Source organism: Peromyscus eremicus, chromosome 16_21 (genome assembly GCF_949786415.1).
Source record: "Peromyscus eremicus chromosome 16_21, PerEre_H2_v1, whole genome shotgun sequence".
Taxonomy (NCBI): domain Eukaryota; kingdom Metazoa; phylum Chordata; class Mammalia; order Rodentia; family Cricetidae; genus Peromyscus; species Peromyscus eremicus.
In genome coordinates, this window is record NC_081432.1 from 8,286,465 (window position 1) to 8,293,431 (window position 6,967).

The 6,967-nt window shown below is 52.5% G+C and overlaps 1 long non-coding RNA gene across 1 annotated transcript; it reads right to left on the bottom strand.

Annotated features, from left to right (window-relative positions):
* Positions 1–3,574: 3,574 nt before the first annotated feature.
* On the bottom strand, positions 3,575–6,602 carry LOC131893952 (uncharacterized). Its single transcript, XR_009374774.1, has 3 exons — positions 6,502–6,602; positions 3,864–3,998; positions 3,575–3,759 (listed from the first exon to the last, which is right to left on the bottom strand). It is a non-coding gene; the product is annotated as an uncharacterized LOC131893952 (long non-coding RNA).
* Between the last annotated feature and the right edge of the window lie 365 nt (positions 6,603–6,967).

A 6,967-nucleotide genomic window follows, 5' to 3' on the forward strand; every position in this document is an offset into this window, starting at 1 on the left:
ACAAAGCTAGCCAATTCCATGTATTAAAAGAAGCTGTCTCCTTAGGTCCTAAGATGGCACCATGCCTGTTCACCCCTTCCCATTTCACAGAGGTGGGGACAGAATCCAACATGGATAGACAACTTGACTATACCTCAAGGAGAGCTGGAGCCAGATTCCATCATCTGACCGACCCATCTAGATCTCTTTCTAAGAGAGATTCAGTTTCCCCTTCCCTGGGAACTGTCACTCCAACACCCAACCCCATCTCGAATGCCCTGGCCATCCTGGTCCTTTAGATGATAATCCAGCAGAGTGAGGATAGGACTGGGATCCTAGAGACATTGGATGTGTACGACCACAGGAGCAGCTTGTACCGCTGAGTCCAATGGATGGAAGCAAACAGCATCGTCTTCCTTCAAATATCAACAAAAGATGGAACCCAGCAGCAGCGACGTGACAAACAGTGCTCACACCTGCTGGTGGGTGTGCTCTACCACAGTGGTGCTGAGGAGACGAAGTGGCCCCTTACAGAGGCCTCCAGCAAAAAGAAAGCACAGCACTATGGATGACAGAGTCCACCCGGGTCGACTCAGCAGCAGAATCCTTCTTGAGGTTCTAAGTCCTGGGTTTTATTGGGTTTTGGTGACAATGCTTGTGTCACCTCTCCTTTAGGGTAAGAGAGCAGGGCTGGCCTGCTTGGACTCTGGAGAGCTGGCCCAGCTCATGTGTGGAGCAGACAAGGTCTTAGTGAGGACCTGGGGTTGGTCCCTTGGTAAGTAGGGAGGAGGGCAGCCATTATAGGACCTGAAGTCACGGTTGCTTTGTTTGACAATGGCGTGAGAGTTTTTTAAGCTCTCTCTTACTTAACCAGCTCTGTCCTAGGCAGGGAGACGGCAGGGAGCTGGTGGCTGCCTCCTAATGAAACACTTGCAGTTTCCAACCCCCCAGAACCCACCCATAACCTGCTTTGTCTCCTTGCACAAGATGAATCCCAGTGAGCAAAGGACACAAAGGACTTTGGGGCAGCGGATCCTCTTGAAAACACTGACAACCCACACCACAGGCAAGTGCCCTCCCCTGCTTAACTCAGGCACCATTTAGCGTTGTGAATCACTGTTCCCATCTCCATTTGTTTTCCACGTTGAAAATGTCCTGGGGTGGGGAGGGCAGCTCTCACCTTCCGTGTTCCCTCACAAACCTTTTCTTCCCTCTCATGTCGTATTTCATGACGGTCCCTCTTCAGCCGTCACTGGTGACGTCATTCTTGCTCTCCTCACGTCAGCTGCTCAATGACCCTCTGCACAGTCGCATGCCCCTGTTGGGGTAGTGGCACCCCACCTTCCTCCCGCCAGAAGCAAGAATTGCTCTTCTGAGAAGCAGAGCACCAGCCTTCCCATCTGTTGTTTCCTCCGCCAGCCACTTTCCAGAAGCCCAGGGGCGACACAGCCAGCGGGTGGGCACCCTCCATCTGCACCACGCTGCCATCCGCCTGGCTGTGCGTCAGCCACGGCACTGTTGCTCGGGCTTCGGAGCTCTAAAGGGCACTTTGTTCCAAGCCCTGGTGTGTGCCTGAGACGAAGCCTCATTTTGTAAAAGAAGCATGATCGTGCGGCCAGCACACTCGCACTGGAGGAGGGGGCTAGCAGTGTGGTCTGGCAAATTACAGGCTTTCTTTTATTGCAATTAAAAGAAAAAAAAAAAAGAGTCTTCTGGGAAAATGAAGTCTCTTTCAATTCATTTGAGTAGGAAGATGGGCATTTTGTGGTCTGTTTTCTGAAGAGAGGGGGCACCCCTGTGGACTTTTTTTGTGATACACTGGAACAAAGGTAATCACATAAAAATCTTGTTCAAGCTGGGGCCCTTGACAGTCACCAGGATGATGGCAAGAGTGGTTCCTGGCCACAGGACCTGCCCCAGCATGCTGCCACCTGAGCACAGCTGATGCTGGCCTGTCTTCATTATCTCAGACTCTTCCCCTCTGGGCTGTGGGCTTCCTGGATGTGGCTCTGGCGCTCATTTCTCTTTGTTCTTGGACCAGAGTCTCAGGTTTGTGCAGTTTGTTCTAAAGAGACCAGCTTGTTCAAGATGTCAGCTCAGCTGCCATGAGAGACAAGGGACTGCTGATATGACACCAGAGCCTTCCCTCTCCCAGTCACCTGGATCTCCTTAGCTGAATTTCTCCAGTGTCCCCAGCATCACTACCGACTGACTATCCAGTAACTCCTGTGTTTTCTGTGACTCTAGAGCAGGACTGGAGTGGGTGCTGGGTACAGACTCAGAGAGGCTCATCAGGCAGCTGTCAACCCTACCCCTCCCAACCACCCAACACATCTAGGTGAGAGAGAGCCGTGTAGAATCAGTTCAGCACCCATTGAACGGCAGGGCATCTCCCATGATTCTCAGCACCCATTGGACGGCAGGGCATCTCCCATGGTTCTCAGCACCCATTGGATGGCAGGGCATCTCCCATGATTCTGGCAAAGAAGAATCCAGGACAGGAAGCAGTCTTGGTCCAAATGGGACATCACACAGGTGGACAGAGGTTCAAAATGTGCTTAACAAACATGAGTCCATCTAAGTTAAGGGACCCCACTAGTGTCCCTTGAATAGTCCTTAGGGCAGTGGCTTGGAGAGCCCACATGGGTTTCAGTCACAGTCCAGAGATCAAGCTGTAGAAGGGAACAGTGGTCTCAGCTCCTGTTCTGCTCAAGAGCTTACAGCCATACATCCCCAGGGACAGAAGACAGACTCCTTGGCTTTTCTTATCCCCACCATGCAAATTTCTGCCTCTGGGTTCACCAGGGTTAGTTGTCCCTATGAGAAAAGAAGGTGCCTGTGGCCTTGGCTCCTGCTTCTGTCCTTGGGAGAATAACTGCCAGGTCCTGCTGGTGGCCTGTGGGGCCAGATAGTCCCTGCTGACAATGTGGGGGCCCAAGAAATGTGGACTGTGTGACTCTCTCCAGTAGTCACTGCATTTTCATCCCATCCCCAGGACGAACAATGACAGCTGACAAAGTGAGCAAGAAATTAAACTTGTGACATAAAATACAAAGCCTTAGAGAAGCTGATAAAAAACAAATAAAAAAGACACACTAGAAGAAAAAAAAAAAACAGTCGTAACTGTGTTCAGCTCCACATCATAGCTGCATGCAGCTCCTGCTGAGGTAGCTTTAGGACCTGTAAGAGGTACATGAAGATCCTGAGAACTGGTCTTCACAAGTAGGGACAAGAGGTACCACAAAGGCTGTAGAGTCTAGTGATGGCACCTGAACAGGATGAGAGGGGATGTAGGGAGCTCCCATCCAGACAAGCCTGTCCAAGCCTGCGTGTAACTGGGGTTCAAGAACTCCACGCTTCATACAACACAGGCATCATACTAATTTGCTAAGTGACCTCCTACTCAAGGTGACCTATGGGAAGTGGGTGAGGGGATACAAAGTCCCTGGGTCTCCTTTTCTTCCTTCCTTCTCTTTCTCTTTTTCACTCTTCTAAAGCAAAGAATAATGGAATAGTCACGTGGTGGGTCTGGGAGCCGTGTGTGTGTGTGTGTGTGTGTGTGTGTGTGTGTGTGTGTGTGTGTGTGTGTGTGAGTGATATATAACACATATCTATTAAAGAATCATTGGTTGAGCACTGCAGAGGGCAGCAGGCTAGGCTGCTCCTACCTAGCTCCTGTCTGCAGCTGGGCACACGTTCTTCGGCACACGTTCTTTGGCACACGTTCTTCGGCACACGTTCTTCGGCACACTCCCAGGCGCACGGCTCGTCAAGCCACTCCTATCAAGTTGATGAGGAAAATGGTTCCTGGCAGGCTCGCCTTTGTCTAACCATGGAGAACATTCTGTGACAGAACATCTCACCCCGGGATGGCAGTGACTCACCTCTGCTTGTCATCTGAGGCGAAAAGATGTCCTCAGTGAGGACAGGCAGCCCCGGCGTCAGCCATGTAAGCGCGGCGGCGACGGAACGGCATGGTGTCTCTCTCTCTAGTTGTTGTCAGCTCAGAACTGGATTATCTGAAAGCAGAACGAGGGGACAGGCTTGGAACGTCATTTATAGTATTTGACTATATGTGATGAAATTACGAGAAATAATCAATTAAATGTGATCTGTGGGCTGGATCATATACCTTTAATAGAAACTGTCAGTATGTATCAGGCCACATGGGGCAGGAGGAGGCTCCCATTCAGTGGCCACAGGGTCTGGGTCCAGGAGTTTCCTAGGATGCCAAGTTCTGATGGCTTAAGACCTTGTGGAGAATGGCATGGGTCTCCATCTACCCTGCATAGCCACCGTCTCTACACAGCACAACGGATACACCATGGAAGAGGCTGCTGCTCTCCAGTACTTGGGAAATAAGCATGGAGGACAAGGTCTGCACATACTTCATGCAGATGTAATTTTGCCCCAAATATTTTCCATCTGCAGCTGGTTGACTCCACAATGGGGGAACCCTTGGACATGAAGGCTGCCTGAACAGGCTCCACATCAGCTCCAGTTCCCTTGGTTACAAAGGTGATTCTCAGCTCAGTCTCTGGGGTGGAGGGCGGGGGATGGCAGTTAGGTGGGTGGAGGCTCCAGCACCCCAGCACCTCTGTGGATCACTCAGGGCACTGAGGGATGATGGGAGAGACCAAGAGCCCACTGTTGATCCAACATTCCCCTGCTTGGCCCCCAGTCCTTCCTACTGCTCATGGGCCTGGCTCAGCTGCTTAGGGGCAATTTTCTCCTACAAGGCTTCTTTGTAGGAGAAGCCTCTCTGACCCACTTGGAGGCTGCGTTAGGACAGCAAGAAGGAAATGGACTCTTTCTTGCAGGAAACTAAGCCTTAATTAGCATTTCCTCCCTTGCCAAGTTGGGGACCCAAGAGCCAGGTACTGCAGAGGAAATGACAGCTGGGCTGAGTTCACAGCTGGAATGGTGTGCCCAGGGTGAGCATGTGTGTTGGAGAGGGAGAGGGAGGCAGTCTCTTCTTTAGGGACCAAACTGCCTGTCTGTGCCGCCTCCGCCAATAGTACCACTCCAAGCAAAGAAAGCTAAAAGGGTCGTCTGTTCATCTCAGCCCAGAAGCCCAGAGCGTGGTCCCATAACAGCCTTCAATTAAGGCAGAAGGCTGGCGGTGCATTTGCATTTTCATTAAGATTAATGAATCATGCATGACTCACTGTGGCGGAGGAGTGGAGAGAGAGCTACCATATAGAGGAGCCCCTCCATAGTGACCCAGCATGAGCAAGGACCCCCACACTGCAGCATCTTCCACAGGGCTTGGGCAGCCTGCCCTCAAGGACACCATGTCCCTTCCTCAGTCACGTGACTCGGGGTTTCTGTTTCTCCACACAAGGAAGTTCTGGGTGCAGCCACACACCAGCTTATCCCGTGGATGTCAATAAATGTGACATTAAACAAACCGGGTTTGAGAAATGCCAAGTTAGACAAAAGCAAGCAGAGTCAGGCAGAATTTTAACAACGGAACTTCTCAGAGACACGACCATGCTGGCGTGTGCCGGGAACCCCAGGCTCATGTGCACATTGAAGTGTTCTCTCCAGACTCCACCTTTGGATGGGTATAGGATTTCCTGTGCTAGGCAACCAACAGTCCAGAAGAATGCTCTGGCATGGACTTGAGCAGGTGACAGCTTTGCTATCCCCAGGAAGAGGATGTACGGGATACAAATACTCCTGCGCGCGGAGAGGAGGGAGGAGGTCCTTCCAGAGAGTGTGCTCTGGAGCTCGGCTCCCACCTGCGATGGCCGCCCAGGCCTCTCCGTCCACGCCTGCTTAAATGCCGAGCTCTCTTTGTAACACCGCCCTACCCCCCTCTTCCTCGTCTGTGCCTGTCTCTGTCCTGTGGGGTGTTCCTGTCATTCAACAGGCTTTGAGAAGAAGCAGAGATGGAATTGGATGTTTGCCTGTTTCTGTGGGAACCAACATCCTCCCTCTGCTCGGATGTGAGGTGTGGGAGCCTTGCCCAGGCTCTGGAGGGAGCAGGGCAGGTGGAGGCCACAGAGAGAAGTGCTGTGCAAGGGGCACACGGATGCCTCGGTGACCCTCCTCTACAGGGTGAAGGAGCTACTCTCCTTGGGGGGCACTGTCTACCTTAGGTATCTGACCTGCGGCCTGAGGACAGTTTCGGCTGTCCAATGCTCAAGGAGCCTTAGACTTTGTTTTGTCCTGAGCCTGGAATCTGCATCTCCAAGAGCGAGGCAAGAAGTGAAGGACGGGAGGCTGGCATGGCTCGGGTTGGGAGCTGGGCCTGAGGAGAACCAGTTGCCTGGAGGTCAGACCAGAAAAGCACAAGGGACCTTGATATGAGCACCTACCCAGCCAGCCCTGCTGAGTGTTCCCAGTGACCTTGGGGACACTGTGACCTCTGTCGTCACTGCAGCAAAGCCTGTGTGAAGAGTGATAAGGCAGGGCTTACAGGGCAGCCCAAGGCTCCCATGGCTGTCCTTGTCCCCAGAGGCCCCAGGGCACAGCTCCCCCAAGCACATGGCACACAGTGCATTGTATGGTACTGACCTGGCGACAGCTGAGTTCACCCAGCAGTTAGCTTTAGGATCACTTTAGGAGAGAGACCTCTGGGAGCTGCTTGCCTTAGGGACGCTCTCATCCACACGGACAGTCCTTGATGACACTGTCACAACACCCAGCCAGTGCCAGTGTGATGCAGGCACCCAAAGGCCCCCTAGAGCCCTCCTCTATTGAGGTGTGCTTGAGTGAGTGGGGCCACTCGCCCTGAGGAACCGCTGCAGGGTTGCAGTGGAGACAGCCTTTTCTTCGTCTTTTTAGTACCAGCATAGAGCTTGGCACACGGCGACACACCTGTTGTGTCAGCACAGCTGGCACAGCATTCCAGCTGGACATCTTGTACCTCCCAGGGAGAGATCACTCTGGTAAGATGGGTGTGACCATTTAGAGCCCTAAGCCACTCACTGGAAGCCCAGGGCCTATAGAGACAGCCTCACAGGCTCTATCCTTGGCCTGC